The following is a 24,351-nucleotide window of genomic DNA, read 5'->3' as shown; positions in this document are numbered from 1 at the left end:
TCCTCATTCAAACCACCACACAATGCATGCAAACACACACACACACACACACACACACACACACACACACACACACACACACACACACACACTTTCCATCCAGTCCTTCTGTGCCTTTATTTAACCCATGTAGGGGTAATGATTATACATTTTGCTTCAAACATATCAATGTGTTTGATTCTGGAGTCCTTCTCTGAACTTGCTGGGTGTGCTACAGAATATTTAGTGTAAGTTCGTTCACAAGGTTGTAAGAGTTAAGAAACACCTGGCCCTGATAAGTTTGGAACTTATACAGAGAGAATATAAAATTTGTCTAAGAGTACAGAGTGGCACAGAAAGACTGGATGGAAAGTGTGTGTGTGTGTGTGTGTGTGTGTGTGTGTGTGTGTGTGTGTGTGTGTGTGTATGTGTGTGTGTGTGTGTGTGTGTGTGTTGTGTGTGTGTGTATGTGTGTGCATATGCATGTGTACATGTGTATGATATATGGAGGGGTGCATATTTCATAGTGAGTGTTTGGTGGTAAGAGGACAATTTTGTGGAGTTGGCTCTCTCCTTCCACCTTTACATGGGTTTTGAGAATCGTAAACAGATCACCAGGCTTATTCATCAAATGCTTTAACCTGCTGAGTCATCGATCTTGCCATTAATCCACCTTAATTTTTTGAGATAGTATCTCTCATAGAACCTGAAAATCATGGATGAGGCTAAGGGGGCTGGCTCACGAGCTTCACTGATCTTCCTGCCTTTCCTTCAACTGCCTCCCAGCTGCAGTTACAAGAGTGAGCCATGACTCTTTGCTTTTTACATGAGTTTTGAAGATCAGGTTCCCATATAAGAACTGGCACTTTATCAACAGAGCCATCTCCTAGCCCTGTGGAGTGTATGCCTGTAATCAGTTTGTGCCCTAATCCCTACCATACATATGGCCAAACATGGATTAGGGGCCTGCTATTCATTGCTCTGAGATTTCTGTGTACAGTTGACATTATATGACTTAAGATTCTTGGACTCTCAATGCTCCCTGCTTTAGTCCTGCCATTATCTCTTGATCTACCAATATATTTACCCCTGAGCATGAGTGATTTTTCAAAATACAAATATGATTCCTCTCCCATCTCCACCAACCTTTCAAAGCCTTCCAATCACACTTATAGGAACTTACATCCTCTACTTGGCATGGTTTGACAGTGTCTGTCTTGTTAGCCTCAGCTCAAATTGCAGCTTCTTCCACCCAATGTTGTCTGCACTCCAGGTACCCTTTCCTTGTGTGCATTGCAGTACTTCTTGGTATAGGATTGTGGAGCATGATGTCTCCCTTTCCAGCAAGATGCTTCTTATCTCATATTCCATCCTTGTCTTACCTTAGTGACCACTGACCAACTTTGCCAAGCCCATATTCATGCTTCCCCCACACCCAAGGTGATGTGCTTTTAATTATGACAGTACTCACAGCTTGATTTACATTTATTTGTATGATTAGTTCATGTACATATGTCTTTCCTCTGTATTGTGAATGCCATAAAAGCAAGAAATATTACCGGCTTTGAATATTATTGTGAGTCTTTCCATATCATGAATTGCTGTCAGCCAGTAAGAGATACATACACATTTGTTGAATGGAAACCGAGATTGGCTCTTGGTCAGAATACAAAGTTCAAGTCTTTATTTTATTAAGACAACAGTAGAGGTTTGAGAGGTCTGCGTTTTTGGCTATTGGCAGAACTTTGTGGATATCACAGTTACAATTTCAGATGGTCTTTAAAAGTTAATGACAGCCTGGAGGATTTAGGCTTTCAGTACCACAATGACAATTTCCAGGGGCTCTATTCTGTTCCTATTGACATATAAGAAACAGTCGAAGTGGGCAACAGGGAAGGAAAAGGGCACTGCTTTCTTGGAAACTCAAATGGCAAGCCCCATTGTGTTAGGTATTTGGATGAGGGCATCACAGCTCTCCTATTGAGAAGCATTGTTCATTCATTTTTGTGCCTTGCTGAATTTAGCAAGCTGAAGGTCTTCAAGGGAAGCACAGCTGCCTTTTTACCACAATTTATTTGTAAGATTATTCTATAGTCCTAAATAAACCTACCCATAAAAGCTCACTCTATACTTGGAGCCGTCAGCTCATTCCCTCTAACGAGAACAGCAAACTCTTTTTTTTTTTTTAAATTTACAGATTGTTAAACTCAGCAGTCTGTTATTTGGGGGTAATTGCCAGCATAATCTCTCACCTCATTAGTTTTCAACAAAGTCCCCCAGATTGACATCTCAGAAAATGAAAAATAAATGCAATATAAAAGCTATTACCTAAACGTGATTGGTAAGGGGGGCATTAGGTTAATCATTAGAATTATTTAGTGTTTTCTGCCTTTTTTGCTATGTACTGTATGTTTTTTTTTTTTTTTTTTTGCCTCCCAGGATGCCTTTTGAGGATTCATGCTCATCTTGGTTTATTTCTAACAATGCTATTACCTCAAATTTGTGCTGTCTTTTATATGACAGATACTAGATTAGAGCTCAGATGTGAAATGTTTTCTTCTCCAGTGCCATGTTGTTTCTTAAGCTTATTTACCTACTGATGGCATTACTGGGAGGTGGTTAGGATTTCAGGAACGGGGGCCCTGATAGGAGGAAATAGGTTATGAGGTGTGTGTCCTGGAAGGGTTATCTTATGCCAGGCTCTTCTCTCTATTTGCTTCCTGATTATCATGGTAAACATCTCTGTTCTACCATATATTGCTGCTCCATCTCAACCCAGAAACAATGGAGCATATGACCATGCTCTGAGGCCTCTGAAACTGAGCCAAAAGAAAGCTTTTCCTTTAGGTTTTTCTTTCTCTTTTCAGTTTTTTTTTTTTTTATTTCTCTTAGGTATTCTGTCATGGTGATGCAAGGCTGCATAAAGCACTCTGCCACTGTATCTTGAGGAACTCATCTATGTGACTATCAGGTCATTTCTCCACCTTCTCCTTTTCCTTTGAATTGATTTTCTCTTACCTTCCTAACCATCTTTCAACAGAGCTCCCTCTCTATCTCAGGAACATCTAGGCAGTTCTATGGCTTTGTAGCCTGAATATATTTATTAATTTTAAAAAGATTATTATTTAAAGTTATGTTTTAAAACTTTCTATATGTATGAGTATTTTTGCCTGCATGGATGTAAGTGTACTGTGTGTGTGACTGGTGCCTGTGGAGACCAGGAGAGGGTGCAGGATCCCCAGGAGTTGGGGTTATAGATGGCTATAAACTACTGTGTAGGTGCTGGGAATTGAATCTCAGTCTCCTGAAAGAGCAATGAGTGTTCTTAACTGTAGAGCCATCTCTTAAGGCCCCTATTTAGAGTTATCTTAAAACAATATACTATGGTAGAACTTGATAGAATTGATTATAAGTCTACATGATATGAAATTTGTCCATTCATGGAATTTTGAACATCTGACAAGCAAACTAAACATGCGTCCTCATAAGCCTATGACCACTAAAAGTGATGTGCTGAACAATCCTTTCTTCATCATGTCTCTCATTTTTCCACACCCATCACCTATAATGTCTGTTTTCTCCTCACTCTTCATTTGACATGCGCTGTGGGTCTTTCTGTATGCTCTGAATATGTGTTTCTACCATTGGTTGATAAAGAAGCTGCTTTGGCCTATGGCAAGACAGGTTATAGCCAGGCAGGAAATCCAAGCAAAGATACGGGGAAAAGAAAGGCAGAGTCAGGGGAGACACTGCAGGCTGCCAGGGGAATAAGATGTAATGGAACACAGGTAAAGCCACAAGACATGTGGTGATACATAGATTAATATAAATGGGTTAATTTAAGTTAAAAGAGCTGGTTAACAATAAGCCTGACTGTAGACCAAACAGCTTATAATTAATGTAAGCCTCTGTGTGTTTATTGGGGACTGAGTGGCTGTGGGACACAGGAAAACTTCTGGCTATAGACATGCCCCAATGGAGAGTACTGCCACATTCCAAAGCATGTTTTAAACTTCATATTTAAGAACCCCTGTTAGAGCCTAACCATTGATAATGGATGTAGGCATGGACAGTATTTAGGAGGCAGTCTGGCAGAGCATGTGTGTGTACCTGCTCATGAGCCATGTAGCTCAGTTATTGTGAATACAGATTCTGGTGTGCCCAACTGTCAGGATTTGAATGTTGGTTCATACTTCTATGTAGGTAGTGTTTTCCTGCCTGGCCCACAGTCAGGACAAATCTCTATCACCTGCCAGTCCCACAGCTGTCAGACCCAGCCAAGTAAACACAGAGACTTATATTGGTTACAAACTGTATGGCCATGGCAGGCTTCTTGCTAACTGTTCTTACAGCTTAAATTAATCCATTTCTATAAATCTATACCTTGCCACATGGCTCATGGCTTACCAGCATCTTCACATGCTGTTCCTCATCATGGCAGCTGGCAGTGTCTCTCTGACTCAGCCTTCCACTTCCCAGCTTTATTCTCCTCCTTGTCCTGCCTACACTTCCTGCCTAGCCAATGACCAATCAGTGTTTTATTTATTGACTAATCAGCAACACATTTGTCATACAGAACATCCCATAGCACTTCCCCTTTTTTTTTCAAAAAGGAAGATTTTAACCTTAACAAAGTAAAATTACATATAATTTGGGAATTTGGGCATAGCTTCTCTTACTGCTTCCTGCTGGAGGGGGGCACTGTATCTTATGGGGACACAAAGAAAATTTTAGGATTATGGAATAGTCCATGAGGCTGTATTGTCTGAGCCAGTTGCCTTCAAACCGTTCTGGATGTTGGATCATCTGGGCCATGGTGTCATTGGAGACCTTTCAGGGGGTCTTGGCTGGTCAAACCTGATGTATCTTAATCTGGAACAAATCCATAGCCTCTGGCTTTCTGTGGGAACAAAAGAGACTCTTTTCCAAAGCAACATATCCTTATATCCAAATTTTGAAGTCAAGGTATCTTTAAAATATACATATTGGTTTAACTCAGCTTCCTTTACAATCAAATATCTCTCTGCAGTAAAGAATCCTAAAGACAACACAATCCAGATTCTCTGTGTAATATTCATCTTCACATGGCTTATTTTTTATATTAATTTTACTGTCTCCTTAAAGACTTTATTTTTTAAAACTATGTATTTGTTTCTATAACTGTATATATCACCTTTTTTGTCTCTTTCAAGCCTACGTATATTTTACACACATTGTAAACTATTACATCTGAATCTGTCTTATTGTGAATCTATTGCTTTAAACTGCAGCAGCTTAATGTGCCACTTGCAGAGGCCTCATTCCCGCCATACTGCAGGTCGAGCACCCACACCAGCAACCCACCAGTAGCTCAAACCTGCAGCTGCCGCTCATTTGAGAGAGACAATTAGGAACTGTTTTTAGCTCCGTTTTAGAATCTTTTTTCTCAGTTTGTAGGTGGAAACTCTTGCCACCACGTTGGACGCCATTTGTAGGTAGTGTTTTCCTGCCTGGCCCACAGTCAGGACAAATCTCTCTCACCTGCCAGTCCCACAGCAGCTCAGACCCAACCAAGTAAACACAGAGACTTATATTGGTTACAAACTGTATGGCCGTGGCAGGCTTCTTGCTAACTGTTCTTACAGCTTAAATTAATCCATTTCTATAAATCTATACCTTGCCACATGGCTCGTGGCTTACCGGCATCTTCACATGCTGTTTGTCATCGTGGCGGCTGGCAGTGTCTCTCTGACTCAGCCTTCCACTTCCCAGCTTTATTCTCCTCCTTGTCCCACCTACACTTCCTGCCTAGGCAATGGCCAATCAGTGTTTTATTTATTGACTAATCAGCAACACATTTGCCATACAGAACATCCCACAGCACTTCTATCATCTATGTGATCTTGAATATTATTTAAATATTTCAGTGTTTCAGTTTTTTTTTTTGTCTGTAGCAATGAGGACAATGATACTTGGTCACATGATACTTGGTGGGGTTAGTTAATGACTATATACAAAGTGTTATCGTGTCTGGTATGGAGAAAATTCAGTTGTACTTATTAGGCTCCAATGCCTGTTCTTAAGCTCTTTGACTTCTTGTTTTATTAGAAATATAGACAGAGTAAGAAGCATAGAATTTGAATGGAGAGTACTCCAAAACTATTTCTTGTTGTATGAAGAGACAAGTTAATTAGCTTCCAGGTACTTCACTGTTCATATCTTTAAAACTGGTATGTCTCACACAACTATTAAGATGGCATCCTACCTTTTACTCACATTACCCATATGCAACTTTACCACCCGCCTCTACTTTATCCCTAGGACTTGCATGTGTAACCCATGGTCCTCCTGGCCTAGCCTCTGCAGTGTAGGGATTGCATGCCATTGACATACCTGCTTTACCTGCAGAGTGTTACCTTTACCTGACTAGGCCACTTCAGCCTTTGCTTTATCAGACACAAATCCCTCTGTTCCTGTGAGAACTCCATTTAGTCACTAAATACTCCTTGTACATACTACGCAATTTGGTTCTCATGACAGCTGTATAAGGCGCTGGGCTCTATCTACATTTATATCTTAGAGTTACAGAAAGCAAGAGCCAAAGAAACAGTTCCACTGGCCCATGTTAACACAGTCATGGTTGTGAAGATGGGCATTGAGTGTGGTTCTTTGTGTACTTCCTTCTATTTAATTCAAATGTGTCAATTTATTTTTCTTTTAAATTTTACCAATGTCCTTTACTTTTCTTGAATCTTCCTGTTTTTTTTAAATTAGATATAAACTATTAGTTGTGAGATGACTTGCCTCTCCCAATTCATCCTTTCTGAAATGATTTATGGAAAGAAAGAGGCAAGACTGCACAGATCACCAACCCCTGGTTATTGTATTTATCCCCTGATTCCCTTTCTGGTCTGGATTCGTTTCAAGACTCCGTACAATGAAAGCTTTTAGCTCAGTATAGCTAGAGGGATGCTCCTTATTTTTTCCTCCTGTTCTACACACTGCTTGGATTGTAGTAATTCCAACACATTTCATTTTTAATGACATTTTTCTGATTATGAAATCTACTCATGCTGGTAAAAATTACAGAGCACACAGTAAGAAAGAAGATTTATACATAATTCTACTATGAGGAGATGAACATTGTTAATGTTTTATTGTTTAACCTTCCAGTTTATTTTGTACTGTATGAATTGATTTGATTTCTGGGTTTTGCTAGCAGGATTATAGAGAATGCTTCATCAATGAGAATTACCTGGTATAAAGGCTTGGGATTGGTGTTAATTCGGGGAGTGTGGTCAGGATGCAGACTGTGGTAGGCAGGATAATGACCCTCACAGATGTCTCTATCCAATCCAACATCTGTGAACACATCAGGTTAAAAGGCAAAAGAGAATTAAAGTGAAGGTAGAATTATAACCAGCTGATGTTAAAGAAAGGGAACTGCACTGGATTGTTAAAGTGAGTGAGTCCAGTCTATTCTCAAAAGTCCTTAAAAGTAAAAGAAGAAATAATTGGAAGATAGAACCAGAGCAATGTTAGAAGAAAAACTTATTCTAACGTTGCTGGCTTTGAAGGTATAAGGCAGTTATCAAGGGCCAAGGAATGTGGACAGTCTCTAGAAGTTACAGAGGTCAAAGATTATCCCTTAAAGACAACAGGAAAAAGGCAGCCTTACAACTATACTCCCTGTAGATAATTAGGATCTGTTGTAGATTTTGGAACTATAGACTGCAAGGTAATAAATTTGTGTTGTTTAATTCTGCTTTTTTTTTTGTGGAAATTTGTTATAGCAGTCATATGAAAACAAATAAATATCATTAGGAACCAATGTGTTAATACAGAAAAATTAACCGAAAAGGAACTAGAAGAGAGAAAACAGTAAAGCCAAAAGTCTACCTAATTTTTTAGATTAATGTATTTTTATTTTTTGTATGTTATTTTGCATGCATCAGTGGGCCATATCTGTGCAGTGCCAGTGGTTGCCAGAAGAGGGCATCAAATCCCTTGAAAAAGAGTCAGATGGTTGTGAGCCTCCATGTGGGAGCTGGGAACTGAACCTGAGTCCTCTGCAAGACCAGCCAGTATTCTTAACTGCTGAGTCATTTCTCCAGCCTCAAGTTTACCTAATACTACTTTTTACTTCTGCGTATATCATTTTTGTCCTTTTCCCATTTCGTTAAGTTTATGCTATAGCATCATTTATTCTACATCAGTTTTGAGCCACTTCTGACTCTTCCTAACTTTTTTTTTCTGTATTTAGTGATTTAGCTTAGCAGGGAAGTGATGATGAGAACACAGTGTATAATGAAACAGTGTCATCATTTTATTTCAATATCTGTTTCACCAACATGAACAAGAATAGGCGGGTACAGGAAGCTGTGCAATAGTGGAAAATGCTGCTTGATGGCATCAGAGGTGGAAGATCTTGGGCTTATTTGTTGTGTGCTCTTGGGGATGTCTCCTGACTTTCCTGTCTCTAGCTTGTCTTTCATGCAAAATATGGGTGGTTATAATACCAATATCTGTATTTTTATACAGATCAAAAAGCATTATGCATAAAGCCTTTAATACAGTATCTGATTTAAAGAAAAACATCCAATCCCTATTAAGCTGTACTGTAATTATTTTTTACTGTTGTTGTAGTTGCATATTTATCAGTTTCTCTGGGTTCTGGGTCAAGAAGTTTGGAGATAGAGCTGACAGATCTTCAGTGTGTTATCTGCTAGTGCACACCGTGTCTTATGAATATTGCATGATGTGGAGAATAGGCATGTCCTTGATGTTAAAGGACTGTGACAAATAAATGGAGGGTAGAGGGTAAAGAAGTCTTTAAAAGCATGCATAAAAACATACACTTGAATGAAATATTTAACTGTTTGCTACAAGCATTTGGACGGTTTCAGACTGATGCCAGAGAGCCAGTAAAAGAAATATAGTTTGACAAGATGGTAGTCTGTCATGGCATTTTTGCTGCCATAGCAAGTTTTCTGTTTTTTTGTTAATTTTCTGTTTCTTTTGATGATTTCGAGACCCACTAGTGAAATCCCCAAGGAATTTTTTCCTGTTGTTCAGTTGCTTTATCATTTGTTTCGTAGATTATTTAAATTGAAGCTATGTTTGTTGTTTCTAAGAAGAAGATATGATAGCTTTGAGAGCTAAACCAAAAATAAGTGTTAAAATTACTCTCCTATACACTGCTGTTATTGCAGTTGGCCTGTGTTCATTTATTTACAGTGTTATTTATCTTAGAGAGTGTCAGCTAAACAAATGGTGTTGCTCAAAAGGTCATGCTTGAGTTTTCTCTAAAGTGATTAGTTTTATCAGTCTTTATTATTTCTCAGACATTCTTTCTTGAGTGTGTGACTATTGATTGTTTTGGAAATTGATTTCATAGAGACTAATTTGGTGAAGGATAGCAGTTTTTAAGCCACAGAATAAGTGACTACAGAGCTTGAAATTACTTCAGAGCTAGTGATTATGATGCACCTTTGCTCTCCATGGAAGGACTCCATAGGCGTTCGACTATTTCCTAAAGCTTATGCACAGCTCTAGTTCTGTTGTTTGGAAAGATGAAATTATTAAGTGACACAGGTTGTCGGGGCAGTGAAAGTTCTTCTGTGTTTCAGCATGTGCCTTGGGACTCATTTGTCCTCCGGTCTCTTTTACATTCTATTTGGTAAGATTAATTTCCCTCTAGCTCTGAAATCTTATGACTCTGCCCTTTCTCTGGTGTACAAGGCCAGGCCACTGTGGGAAGGGGAGTGTGGTGGAGGCTCTTTAGGGGAAGAAGAGATTCTGGGATTCTGGGCACTTTCTAATTTGTGTTGCAGGTTTGTGCCCTTTTGATCCTCTTGACCTTTTTGATTCATTTTTTTTCTCATTTTTGCAATTAGTAATTGTTCTCCCCATCTCTCAGTGGTATGGCTGGCAGCAGATTATATGTGCAAAACCAGTAGACTGAAGATTCAAAAAAAAAATAGTGGTTATATAGCCTGTTCAAGTTAATGCCTAGAACAAGAATTTATCATTTGAATATGTTTGCCTTCCAGGGAGTTGGTGTTGGCGTAGAGCCACTGAAAGTGTCCAGGAATCTCCATTCCTATGAGAAGCATGCGGTGAGGCGAAGAAGCTTGTATGTCCATAGCAATGGGCTAGCCTCGACTTTAGTCTAAGGTTAGTTCCAGGAAGGGGAAAATAGATGATTATGGGTTCTTTATTTGGGTCTGAATGTTGTTTCATTGCCTACCCATTCATATGTTGAAGTCCTAAGCCCCAAGATAACTTTAGTAGGTAAGAACTTCGGGAGGTGACTATGTTATGAGGGAAAGCCCTCAGGAATAGGTTTAGCACCCTTATGAAAGAAACCTCTGGGGCTGAAGAAATGCTAAAATCACATGAGTCTCTTGCAGAGGACTCAAGTTTCATTTGCAGCACCCATGTAGAGTGCTCACCACTGCCTGTAACTCTACCTCCAGGATATCCAGCATCCTCTTCTGGTCTCCTTGGATAGCTGCCCTCATGTGCACATACCCCCACACAGACATATGTAAACAATTGAAAATAAAAGTCAATCTTAGAGACCCCTGGAAGCTGCCTTGCCTCTTCTCCAGTGTGAGGACACAGTGAGAAGACAGTCCTCTTTCCCCAGGAGTCAGGCCTTCGTTTGCCAGCCGTCATCTTTGCTGGTGTCTTTATCTTGCGCTTTACAGAAATCCAACAAAAATCAGTGTTAGAACTAGCCATACTCCACATAAAAATAGGTTTCTGTTGGTTTTAGGTCCATTGGTTTGTAGTACTTTGACATGGATGCCCTGGGAAGCAAATACAGGTTTTTAATGAGGATAGAGTAAAACAGAAGATCAAAAACACTTCCAAAATTAAAATATGGTTGTTAGCAAATGTTAGCAAGAAGGCAAAGCAAAGAGAACCTTTATGTCATCCTGGTGGGAATGTCACAGAGTTCAGCCACTGTGGAAATCAGTATGGAGAATCCTTAACTTCCCCAAATAAATCTACCAAATGATACAGCTACACCATACCTCTGTATTTACCTCAAGGACTCCAAATCAATGCATCACAGAGAGGCTCACACAACAGTGTTTACTGTTTACTACAAGAATATTCATAACATCTAAGTTAAGGAATCAAACTAGGTGTTCAACAGCATAGAAACAGAGAAAATGTGGGAGATTTTATATATATATATATATATATATATATATATATATATATATATATATATATATATATATATATAAATAAAATGGAATTTTACTCTGCCATAAAGCAAAACAAAATTATGTTATCTGGAGGAGGAAAATGGATGCAACTGGAGATTATCACATAAAGCAAATTAAGTCAGTGTCAGAAAGATAAATATCAGGTTTTCTCTTAATTTTGGATCCTAGAATTCATATGGATACATTAAATCATGTAGTAGGGGAACGAGAGGATTAATGAGAGGGGTGAGAAAGTGCAAGGCGGGGTAAGAGGAATTGCAGAGCATGCTCTAAGTACATCATATACTTGTATGATAATGACCTTACGAAGTGAACACCGTGTCTAATGAACATACGTCAATCAATAAAAAACATGGTTGTTTGAATTTTGAAAACATGGTTGTCAACTGACATTCTCATGTTCTGCGTCACTCATAGTCCAAACTATAGTATTGGCCCTACTCTGGTACAGTTTCCCACATTTTAGGGGCAGAAGAAGTAAAAATGAAGTGATCAGATGGCCCAGTCTTGAGCTGGAAGGTGGCTCAGTGGTTAAGAGCATCTACTACTCTTGCAGAGGATCCGACTTTTTTCCTGGCAGCCACACTGGGTAACTCACAACCACTTGTAACTTCTGCTTCAGAGGATCTGTGGCCTCCGAGCTACCTATACTCTTGTGTGTATACCCGCAAACACATACCCATATACAGATACACAGTTTAAAACAAAATGAATCTCAAAAAAAGAAGGCCAGGTCTCTTTCTGTGGGTGCCAGTCTGTATCCTCGTTATTCTAGCAGCTGGTCATTCGGGGAGAGTGTGAGCAAACTGCAAACAGTGACCTTTCATTTCCCAGCATCCTCCTCTGCTGGAAGACATGGCCTGCTGCCCAGGGATCAGGCTTTGTCCTTGAAAACTACCCGTAAGAGGGGAGGGAAAGAAAGAGTGGGTGGCTTCCTTTTCCTTAGGTACTTCCATGGTACATCTATTTAAAAACATTACGGCTTTCACATCTGCTTCTCCTCTCATCCTGAGAATGTCTGTAGGGGTTTTGAATTGGACTGGGAAATAGCAAAACACTGCTGTGCAATTTGGCAACATGTGCCTTTTGGGAAACAGCAGACCGGCACTGTGTGGTTTGGCAACATGTGCCTTGTAAGGTGCTTTGAATCACACACTGGGTGACAGCAGGAGAGCAGGGGGGCTGTGTATCATGAATAGTACCACTTGCATGTTGCTCCTGGTCCCCAGGCTCAGCCTTGAGCAGTACTGTGGCTCTGTCACAGCCCTGTATCTAGGAGGATGTGAGGACAGACAGTGAAAAAAAAAGACAGAAGAGCTGTGGCAACCTGCACAGCTTGTTGTGGAGAGGCATTTGGGTCTTCCTGCTTTAACTGCCTTCCTCCTCCAAACCTTCTTTTGCCTTAGAATATGGTATATTTAGCTGTTTACAAATTACTTGGATCCTGGTATTTGGGGAATGTGTGGGTGGTGGTGTGAAGCAAATCGCTTTATCTGGTTGCTGGTCATTAATATCAAGAAGATGAAATTGTCAAACTTAAAGGGTGAGTGGTAGTTTTATCTCATTAATATCTGGAAAAATTATTTTTTCTACGTTTCAGAGATGACACTTAGATAAGATTAACATACTCTATTGTGGCAGGTCATGTGACGGGTACATTAACATACATCATTATCGTTTCTAAAGCAGCTTAGAAATTCTCTTTTTCTACTTCCTTTTTTACAGATATGGAGACCCAGGCCCTGAAAGGAACTGCCTAGGACCTGAGGGAAATACTTTAGCAGTTCTAACATTTTAGTAATAATATCCTGATCTGAGTACACATTTTTCTGAACTGTGTGTCAGGTTCTTCTGTTTGGAGAGATTTGCACGTGTGTGTGTTTTCCTGTGTGCATGTGTGGGCACATGCATGTGGGGCTGGAAGCCAAGCACAGGTGTCGTTCCTTAGGCACTGTCCTTCTTGTTGTTTGAGACAGCGCTCATTGGCGTGGAACTGTCAGAGTAACTCGGGCCATCTGGCCATTTGAGTTATAAGTATGTGCCACTGTGTTCTGCTTTGATTCTGAAGAGCAAACTCAGGTCCTCATGTTTTCATGTCAGGCAGTTTATTGCCCACGCCATGTCATTAATCCTCGTGTTTTAGGTTCTCTGAGGATCATTTCTTAGTGTGTATGTTATATATTGTGAGGGTTGTATTGTCATCACTAAATGATTTGACTCCCGGTCTCTGTTGTGTTGTGAGAAGGCACCAGCTCAAGTCCTTGAATGCAGATTTGACTCCCATGGAATGTGTTACTTCCAAGTTAATGTTTTAAGGACTTTGTGTGATTTGCCTTGCTCCATATTCTTCTATCACAGCAGCTGAGGATGCTTTCTCTGTTACTTTGGGTTCTGGCATTTAGATGATACAGGACAACACAACTCAGCCAGCTTGCCATTGGATTAGATTCTATGTAAATGCAAGTGAGAAACAAACCCATTCTTTCAACCACTGGGATGGCCACATGTACAGGATAGCTGCATGGCCTCATCAGTGTGCAGGATAGCAGTGTGGCCTCATCAGTTCAGACTGACACTACCTACCTGGCATTGGTTTTAAGTTTCAGATGTAATTTCCCCTTGTTTTCACACTTGAGACTGTTAGGTTACAACCTTATGCACAAGAATTGTGTGGTCTTCTTGCCCTGTGGTTTTTGCACAGTGCCTGCTTGGAGCCTTGGATACTGGAGAGTTCTGAATGGCACAAACTGAGTGATAAGCAATACTTAGTAAAGAGTGTCTACAATGTTCAAAATGTCATTCATTATCAGGGACCCAGAAATAAATAAGCAGGTAACCTGCCTCAGGAATTTACAGTTTAGCAGAGATAGCTATGTTCATTTATTCAATATATAAATGAAGGGTATACAGTCAATTCGTTTATACAGACATACTTATTTAGGTCCATGATTTCTAAGTTGGTCAAGTGCTGGGGAATCAAGTGTAGCAAAAAGAGGTGAGTTCATTTCCTTATGGAGTTCATCAGCTAAAAATGGAGATTAAGTTAATTATGCAAATGTAAATTGTAACTAGGATAAAGTCTACAAGGAAACAAAGAGGGGGCACTTATTTGCTCTATGGGCACTTACAGGAGCGTTCTGGAAATAAATTGGACTCAGCACCTCTTCAGACTGGTTTAAATTCTGATTCTGCCACTTTGAAGTATAAGACCTTAGCCAGGGCACCCAACCTTCCAGAAAAGAGTTTCCCGTTTCGCAGGTTAGTTGTGAAGCATACATAAGCTTTTGTCTGTGACAATGCCTGGAATGTCATGTATGCTCAGAAAGCTTAGTTACTTTCCCCCTTCCTCTGTGACATTGCTTCTCCATGACCAGCTCATCAGAGAATGGCAAGGGAATGGGTCTGACGGCTGGGTTAGAAAAGGCTTTATGTAGAAGCAGCATCTGAACTTAGACTAGAAGGATAGAAAAGGATTTCATGAAGAGAATTGTAATGACCTGATAAGAGAATAATTTTAAGTAACTAGACATATTTCTTAGCTAGGGTCGTGCCTTTAGAATGGGACAGATTCCAGTTCCAATCAATAAGCCATCGTTACTTATCCTGTGACCTTGACCAAGGTGCTCCCTTTCTCTACATGAGAGTTTCCTTATCCAAAAAGTATGAGGATAATATTAGAATGAATTCTGTAATATTATGGTAAATATTTAATAATAAACACATATAATGCTTAGCACAGGCCCTCATAATGAGGGGTACCTCAATATTGCTAGCATTATCTTACAAACAAGGAAGGCACAATCTCTGGGTTCTTTTTTGTAGCTTTAGATACAAACTCCAAATGCTAGTTTAACTGCAAGGCACTGATGTCACTGAGTTCAGCATGAGATTTACTGTCCCCTTAGAGTATTAATACCCACCAATTAATAGTGACAGTCACTAAACATTTAGTACCTAATGAGCTGCATCTCCTCAGTATGGGTGTAGCATGGAAAAGGAACTGTATGATTTAACTTGCCAGACTTCCTTCTTGCTGGCTGGCTGTGACCTCCCCACTGGGCTGCCTGAGGGGTTGACTTCATTTGAAAAATACATTTAGAAATGTCAGTGTCTAGGAAGCTCTGAGCTCTAAATCCTCCTTGGAACCACGAAAGCAAAGACTATCAGAGCTGTTCTCTTCCGAAGTGATGGGGGATACAGCAATGAAGAAGTTAGGAAAGGTCCTTGCTCTTTGGGGCAGAAGGAGGGAGGGGAGAGAGAGAGAGAGAGAGAGAGAGAGAGAGAGAGAGAGAGAGAGAGAGAGAGAGAGAGAGAGACAGAGAGAGAGAGACAGAGAGAGAGAGAGACAGAGAGAGAGAGAGACAGAGAGAGACAGAGAGACAGAAAGACAGAGAGACGGAGAGACAGAGAGGAGAGAGAGAGACAGAGAGGAGAGAGAGAGACAGAGAGAAAGTGGGAAGAACTAGCTCTATGCAAGATGTTGGGAACATAGTTTCTGGAGTGAACAGAGCATGTTGATAAGAAATGAGCTTGGAGGATATTTTGTGAGGCAGGCAGGGAAGTTTGTCTGAGGAGGTGACATTTGAAACTTAGACTTGGAATATATAAATGCACCAGCAAAGATCTAAGGCAGGAGTGTTCAGGCAGAAAGAATAACACGTTAAAAATTGGTGAGGCAGGAATATACTTAATGTGTTTAAAACTGTGTATGGCAGAAGCTCTGTGGAAAAGGGCAGCTTTGGCATGAGATGGGGCCAGAGAGGTGGATGAAGCAGCATTTATAAGGTTTAAGCCATTTTTAAAGGTTCAAATTTGATTTTAAGGACCAAGTGAAGGAAGCCTCCAGGAAAGTCTCAGGCAGTGGAGTGGCAAAGTTTGATTAATGACCTAGACCACTCTGCTGTTCTACAGAGAATAGACTGTTAGAGGATGAGAACAGAAGAAACAGGGAGGCCGGCATGGCTTTAAATTCCTGCTTAAGAGTTCATGTCCATAGTCTGGTGCGGGAGATGGTGATAGAGTGGACCAAGGAGCAGCCTTGAGGAGAGGAAAGAGTGCACAAAACGAAGACAGATTCTGGAGGTAGTAGTGAATGAAGTATGGGAAAGGAATAACCAAGAATAGCATTGTCTATGGTGTTTTGCCCTCAGTAACTGGGTAGTGCCATTTACCGTGATGAAGAATAATGGGAGAAGATACAGGGCATAGGAGAATAACATTATGTAAGGTAGTGAGGGCTGTTGTAAAGTAGCATTTGGCTAGTCAAACTGTGTTTTAGCCAGGCGATGGTAACTCCTGTCTTTAATCCCAGCACTTGGGAGGCAGAAGCAGGTGGATTTCTTTGAGTTCAAGGCCAGTCTGGGCTACAGAGCGTGTTCTAGGATAGCCATGGCGACTGTAGTGGGTAGCCATTCCAGCTTTGATCTGGAAGTTCCAATCCCCATTGAAACTTCGGCAACTGTCACGCCTACAAGGCGGGGCCAAGGGAGGCACCTGGGGACCTGAGATCTGGATCGGCGGGTGCTCTCTCTGTGGCGGGACCCTGAACGGTGGAGCTGGGCCAAGCAGAGCTCCAGAGAACACCGCTGGACTGTGATACACCTTCCCCAGACCCTGCGACCTACCTATCCCTTAATTTGTAAGTTACGCCATTAAATAAATCTCCTTTTAAACTATGTGGAGTGGCCTTAATAATTTCACCAATAGCGACACAGAGAAACCCTGTCTCAAAAAAACCAACTCCCCCCGAAAAAACCCCAACAACAAAAACAAACAAACACATGTGAAAAAACTCTTTGTGTTTTACTACCCATCCATTCTCTATACACATGTTTCAAATATCAAATTTTCTTGTTGTCATTTTCCTACTGAATGCCCTTATAGACATTAGGCTAATGGATTATAGAACTCTTTGGGAGATCCTAGTAATGGCCTTATACCTTTTCTAGTTACAGTGTTCTAGACAGTCCCGACACCATTGTTTTGGGGTTGGTGCTTAAAAGGCATTTATTTGCCTTTCCCATTTGTATTGTACCAGCACCTCTGTTTCCATCTCAGAATACTCACTGTCTTACTGAAACATTTAGTAGGGTGTAGTCAGTTGGTAGAGCCTGTCTACTATACACAGAGCTCTGGGTTCAGTCCCGGGCACCTTGTAAAACAGAGAATGATGGTATGTGCTTGTGATCTTAACACATCAAAGGAACAGAAGTTTAGGGACATTCCTGGCTATATACAAAGTTTAGGGCTATCCAGTCTGTATGAGACCATATCTCAGAAACAAAAACAAAAACTGAAGTATAGTTTATTTTTGTAAATTCGTGTATTGTGTGTATATGTGGTGTGTGTGTGTGTGTGTGTGTGTGTGTGTGTGTGTGTGTGTGTGAGAGAGAGAGAGAGAGAGAGAGAGAGAGAGAGAGAGAGAGAGAGAGAGAGAGAGAGAGAGAGGAGCAGGTGTATGGGTGCACATACCTTTCTCTATCACACTCAGCATCTTTCCCTAGAGATAAGGTCTCTCATTGGACCTGGAGCTAGGCTGGCAGCCAGCAAGCCCCAGACATCCTCCTGCCTCTACCTTCCATGGGATAGGATTACAGGTATATATGAGGTCATGCCCAGCATATTAGAATGGCTCCTGGGATCCAAACTCAGGTTTTTGTGCTTACATAGCAAGTACGTTTACCCATCTGCCTTGCCCCCAATTTATCTATTTTTGTTCGTATTTACTTTTTAGGTTATAATATAACCTTCTCCCCCCACCCTTTTTCTCCCTCCAAACCCTCCTTGCTCTCTTTCAAATTCATGACCTCTATTCATTACTTGTGATATATATTCCTAAATACATGGATGAAACCTGCTGGATCTGTGTAATGTGACTAAGAGCCCAGGATGTACTTCCAGGACTCTGCAGGATTTGGGTGAGGGAAAGATAACTCATGTCTGATTTGGTTACTTCTCAGAAAAGTTTGTGTCTTAACTAGAGCATTTGACAGAGGGATCAGAATATGGTTTGTGACAATGTATGATTAAATATCTATGCATGTGACCTAAATATCATGTTTAAAGGGGTGTGGGGGGTGATTGCCACAGTTAAAGCAATTTTGAAGTGTCGTGGAGATATGGGGCTTGAGAAAGACCAGTGTTTGCATGGTGTATTTGCCACTTTCCTCATTACTGTGGCCAAAGACCTGCTAGAAACAAGTTAAGGGGAGAGTGATTTATTTTGGATCATAGTTTAAGTTAATATAGTTTATCACAGCGGGAAAGACATCACTGTAGAAGTGTCTTCATTAGGGTTACTATTGCTGTGATGAAACAGCATGACCAAAGCAAGTTGGGGAGAATGGGACTTATTTGGCTTACACTTCCATATCATTGTTCTGAAGGAGGTCAGGACAGGAACTCAAACAGAGGAGGAACCTGGAAGCAGGAACTGATGCAGTGTCCATGGAAGGGTGCTGCTTATTGGCTTGTTCCTCACGGCTTGCTCAGCCTTTCTTATAGAGCCCAGGATGACCAGCCTATGGTGGTCTCATCCAAATTGGGCTGGGCACTAACCCATCAATCACTAACTAAGAAAATTCTCTATAGGCTTGGCTACAGCCTGATCTTATGGACGGATTTTCTCAACTGAGGCTCTGTCCTCTCTGATGACTCTAACTCAAATAAAGTTACCATAAACTGTCCAGTATAGGGAACAATGGCAGTGGCTTCTTTACATCTTGATAGCTGACCAGAAAGCAGAGAACTCAGTCAGAAGTAGGGCTAGGCTGTAATCACTGACTTTCATGGCTCTATGTCTGCCAGCTAGGTCCCATGACAAAAGGCCTGACAACTTTCTAAAGCAGTCCCACCAATTACACACACACACACACACACACACACACACACACACACACACACACACACACACAAATTCATGGAGGGTGACATTTCATAGGTAACCATCTATGACAGAAGAAGAAAAGATGGTAGCACCAGTTGAGATAAATAAATTGTGTAGAGAATTGAAGGTAGGTGGGGAGAAGTCTATTTGAAAGAGAGAAACATGATTAATATGGAAAGGGAATTAACATAGTTGTTCCGTTCTCATTCTGACTTCTCAGGACACACCCCTAAGTGGTTGATGGATTGGCTTGGATGAACTCTAGACTGTCTTTCAATGCCAGGTTGGTGTTGTACTCCAGAGCATGAATTTCTGTCTTTTCTGTTTCCATTCTTTATTTCCTTGCCATCTGCTGCCTCCCTAAGCCAATGCTGTACATTTTATATTTCTGTTATGACCTTATGCCAAATTTGGTAACAGTTTCTGTTAGCTAGCTGATTACAGATACATCCGCAAATGGCAGTGACTGGAAACAAGGCCAGTTCAGCCCTGGCTAATGGTCTAGTGTGGGCCGTCTCAGGAAGCTCTCCTAAATGAGTGATTCTCTCCAGGTCGTGACTCGGGCTTTTCACGTGACACCCCCTCCATTTTCCTTATGGAGCTCACAAGGCTCTATCCCAGTCAGTCAGAAGGGGAAAAAGTAAATTGTGGGGAAATATTTGTGGGCTTGGCTGGTGGAAAACTGATTCCCATTTTTCTGTCCCTGGCTAAAACTCATTGCTGTAGCCTAATCTAACACCAAGGGAGGCCGTGGCATCTAATCCAGCTGTGTGACTCTGCAGAGATGAAACAAAATGTTTCAGGATCATCTTTTCCACAAAGAGGCACTGGTCATCAGATTTGCCGTAGCATTTTCTGAGCCTGGGACTCATTTAGCTGACAACTTGAGGCAGTACCCTCCTATCTCCTTTTATCAGCTCACCCCACAGCTGGAAAGCTAAGCCAGCCCACATTCAGAAAAACAAAACAGAGATGGCATCTAGAGTAGGTCCCTCTTTTACCCTCAATAACTTTGTTAAACTTTCCTTATCCTTGACACTGAACTTGTTCTCTCTGTAGCAGTCCTGTCTAAGGATCTGTGTGAACCTAGACTTTACCCTTTTGCTTTACAATTGATCTCTTGTACCACATCCATAGATTCTATGTCAAGTATGTTATCAATTTATTATGAGGAATATAACATCTGAATGCTCTGAGTACGATTGTCTTAGTCTTCAAATCTGTAAAGCCAGGTTTGGTAGTATTGCAAAATTACCTAAAATTAGCCTGGTATAGTGGCTCATCCCTTCAATCCCAGTACTCGGGAAGCTTAGATTGGTGAATTGCTGTGTGACTGAGCCCTGGTTATGGCATGAGAACCTATCTCAAAAAACAAAACAGAAACAATGTAAGATCTAGGAAACTCAATAGTTTGATAAGGCCTTTTGGAAAAAAAAGAAGTATTTATCTGGAGTTGTTAGCTGGATTCAAGTTAGTCATAGCAAATGCTAAATAATACAGACATTAACATTTACTTTCTGTTAAAATAACTTACATGTGCACAATCTCATTTTATTCTCATAGTATTTATGAACATGAGGCATTAAAGTCTCATTTATCAGTAAGATATAACCAGAGGAATACCCTGTAGAGCAGATAGTTAATAAATAAATGGTAAATTGATTGATTGATCTGCAGAGATAGATTGTAAGATGGATACATAGATTCATGCAAGCGGAATCCAGTAGGTAATTACCAGATCTGTAGGGCAGACTATCATGAAGGGGAGTCTGGAACTCTGGAATGTGAGCTGAAGGCACAAAGAATTTCTTCATCACACAAGACAGGTCTTCTCTTAAGAAGCATCAGTGACTTGAAATAGGCCCACACAGATTGTTTGGGTTAAACAGTTTTACTTAAAGCCAACTGTTAATGGACTTTAATCACATCTCCAAAATACACTCACAGCAACATGTAGATTAGTGTTTCACTTAGAACAGCAGCCTAGCTAAATTGCTACTAAAGACCGACCATCACAGCTTGTCCTCTACTCTTCGGGAAATAGAGGCTGAAGTTAGTAAGTTGTGTAGCTATTTGGGCTCATTTATTATGCTGAAATATTTTCCTATACATGTATTATAGTCCTATGTACTATTTATAGCAAAATCTAAAGAAAACATCTACATCTGTTTGTCGTAGATGATCTCAAATAAGTGATGCCGTATTTGGAACATAATCCAAGAGAAGTCTTGCTGCAAGCAGCCAAAGGCATGGGAGAATGGCAGAACTTTTCCTTATCTAGGAGTCTCATCATGAATAATTTCCAATATGAATAAATCCTTGGTTTTTTAATAAGTCAGCAATGGCACCGTTTGCTTCTTTAATTCTTTGTAGAGGATTGCAAGAGACACGGATCCTTAACATTTAATTCCAGCCCCGAGGCTGAACAAGTTATCGGTTTAATCACAGAAAGCTGAACTTTCATCTTTCTTTAATTGAGCATGGATAATTTCTACCTGTGATCAGTAGCCCAAATGTCATAAAATCACTTTTGAAGCCTCATCCTCAGGCCGTAGAAAAAATAACAGTTGTTTTGTAGGCCTGTGCAGTGATCATCTGGGGCCACTGTTTCACTTTGTTGGTAATTACTGTCAGCATTTCATGACTAAGATGGTTTGGCAAGTGTCACCAAAAGTACTATTTCTCTTTTAGTGACAGCCAGTACATTTAGGGAAGAAAAGGCCAATGAAGAGACAGATGCTGGCTCTGTGGCCCATGGTTTGAATGACAATCAGAGATCAACAGATCATTATTTTTCACAGCAAGGAGAGGATAAGGGATCCAAAATTCTGAACTAAATGTCAGCTCTTGGATGCTTTTGGTTATGGATTCCAACAGAAGAAAGCAAGGGCATTTTTCTCTTTTTCTTTCTTACCACATTCTTGGAAGACAAAGCTATTATTATGTCTAAGCACTGAACTCACGGTCTTTAGTGAGAAGGCACCCTAGAGGTACGAATGACTATTGTGTGTGTTTCTGCTATAAATTTTGATGGTGGGAAAGAGTGTTGGGCCACTGATTTATTGCAGCCTTGGAGATAGTTACCGGCCCATGTGCCTGGTAACAATTGTAATCTACTCAGGGAGAAATGGTTGTCCTGTCAGTGTAGGAATAGCTTGTATAACCTTGAGGGCAAAATTGATCAGATGGTTATTTTTATTACCTTTTGTGCAGAATTACCTTCTTTCTTTTTTTTAAAGATCGTTTACAAATTTAGAGTTGAAAAAACACATAGATTGCATCTTGTATGTTTCCCTAAAGTATTCAAAGGCTGATTTAATGCTCTGTTTCTCAATTTAAATTCTACAGCAGAAAGGTCACGAGTTCATGTTCTTTCCTATAGGAGGATAGGTAGAGGGAGAAGAAAATGTAGGTCATAGGAGTTAGGAAGACAGCTCTAAAGCTATTGAATTAATAAAGAATTGAGCAAAGGCAGATCTAGACCTTTGGTAAATTAGCACCTAGGGGGAAGGAGGTGGCTGGCAGTCTCCTGCAGACAGTCTGTGTAAACTGAGAAGAATGCTGAGATAGGAATTGGAAATGAGGCAGTAAAAGCATCCCTGGCAGATTGGAAACAAATAGTTTGGAAAAGAGGAATTTCACCATCAGGAACTGAGCAGAAAACAGAAGGCACGCTCTACTGGAATCCTGAAGAGAACTCTCCAAGGACAGGATTTAGAGACATGTTAGCAGATACACAGAACTTTAAGAAAAGGAGCTCAGGATAGGCCCTGGCACAAAGCTGGTCTACTATTTAGATCTGAGGAGTAAGGCATGAACATGGGGACCTGGAGTTTGTGGAGGCCCACAAGACAGATCACTGAGGAAGGGGTCCCTAGACAAGAGTTGAAATTGTGGAGGATGACAGTCACTGCCAGTGTCACAGTGCTGAGACAGGAAGAATACCAAAGGAACAAGCACCCTCGCTGGCCTCCCTTCCCCACTTCTGATGTCTGTTGTCTGACAGTCAGCCTGAGGTCAGCTGAGACAGGAGCTCCTGTGATGCAGAGACTAGACAAGACTGATTCTAGGGAAATAGGAAAGGTGAAGAAGTGACAGGTCTTGGTAGCAAACTAGCTGGGGGTTTTAAGGAAATTGCCCAGTCCTCTCTGTTTCATTTTTTGCCCATCATCCCTCATAAGAGGAAATAATAACTTTTCCAATTTCTTGGGGTTGCTAAACAGATTAGATGACATAGCAGATGTGCCTCATTTCATTAATTTTATATTTATGTCACATTTTATAATTTGTAAGTCCTTCTCATGTCTTTTCATTTACATTTGAAAACTAGATTGTAGGGTAGTCAAGATAGCTTTTATTATTTAGATGACGGAACTGATAAGATCAACTGCTTATCTCAAGGCTCACAGATCTTTTCACTGAAAAATGTGACTCTAATTTTCTTCTAGTACACTTTGAACATTTTGAACAGTGGCTAATTCAGCATTTTGGTTAATTTTGAGGGATTTAATATCTTTGGGAAGGCACCAGAGTTTCAGGTGAGAAACCTGAGGGTTCATTAGTGATGCAGGCCTTCTTTTATATCTGAGCAGGCTTTGGGGAAGGAAAAAATGGGAAGGAAAAAGGCCTAGCTTCCATTTTCTATAATTGGCTATTGCTTCTCTTTTTGTAGAAAAAGCAAAAGAAAGTGTAGTTCCTGTGGTTTGGACATCAGCAAATCTATACATTTTGCATCCTCTTGTAACTTACTAAGAATGTCACTTAACCTCTAAATGTGTAACTATGAGGAGTAGCTTTCCTTTCCACGTAGGACAATAACTCATACTTACATATTGTTTGAGGATAATTTTTACATCTGCTGCTCTTATGTGATATTTCCTTTTAATTCACTTAATTCTTCTCTGACCAGGATTTGCTGCCTAAATTTTCTGGAGAGTTACACATATAAAAAATAGTGTTATTGGGGAAGGAATAATTGGAATGGGAAGGACTAAATGGAGGGCAGGGTTAGAAGAAGGAACATCGGGAGGGATATTTAACATAAAAAAATGAAAATGTCATATAAAAACCCACTACTGGGGAATTTTCTAAACATATATTGCTGTGGGATGTTCTGTATGGCAAATGTGTTGCTGATTGGTCAATAAATAAAACACTGATTGGCCATTGGCTAGGCAGGAAGTATAGACGGGACAAGGAGGAGAATAAAGCTGGGAAGTGGAAGGCTGAGTCAGAGAGACACTGCCAGCCGCCACGATGACAAAC

At 40.5% G+C, this 24,351-nt stretch overlaps 1 long non-coding RNA gene across 1 annotated transcript in view; it reads left to right on the top strand.

Annotated features, from left to right (window-relative positions):
• Positions 1–15,539, top strand: part of LOC128099868 (uncharacterized) — a 37,149-nt gene extending 21,610 nt beyond the window's left edge. The window contains exons 3-4 of the long non-coding RNA XR_008214583.1: positions 10,011–10,134; positions 12,927–15,539. This is a non-coding gene — a long non-coding RNA (uncharacterized LOC128099868). The remainder of the gene's footprint in view (positions 1–10,010; positions 10,135–12,926) is intronic.
• Positions 15,540–24,351: the final 8,812 nt, after the last annotated feature.

Source organism: Peromyscus californicus, unplaced genomic scaffold, assembly GCF_007827085.1.
Source record: "Peromyscus californicus insignis strain IS unplaced genomic scaffold, ASM782708v3 Scaffold_6__1_contigs__length_162567912, whole genome shotgun sequence".
NCBI lineage: Eukaryota > Metazoa > Chordata > Mammalia > Rodentia > Cricetidae > Peromyscus > Peromyscus californicus.
The sequence above is the reverse complement of the archived record's forward strand: the minus strand, read 5'-3'. Positions and strand labels throughout refer to the sequence as shown.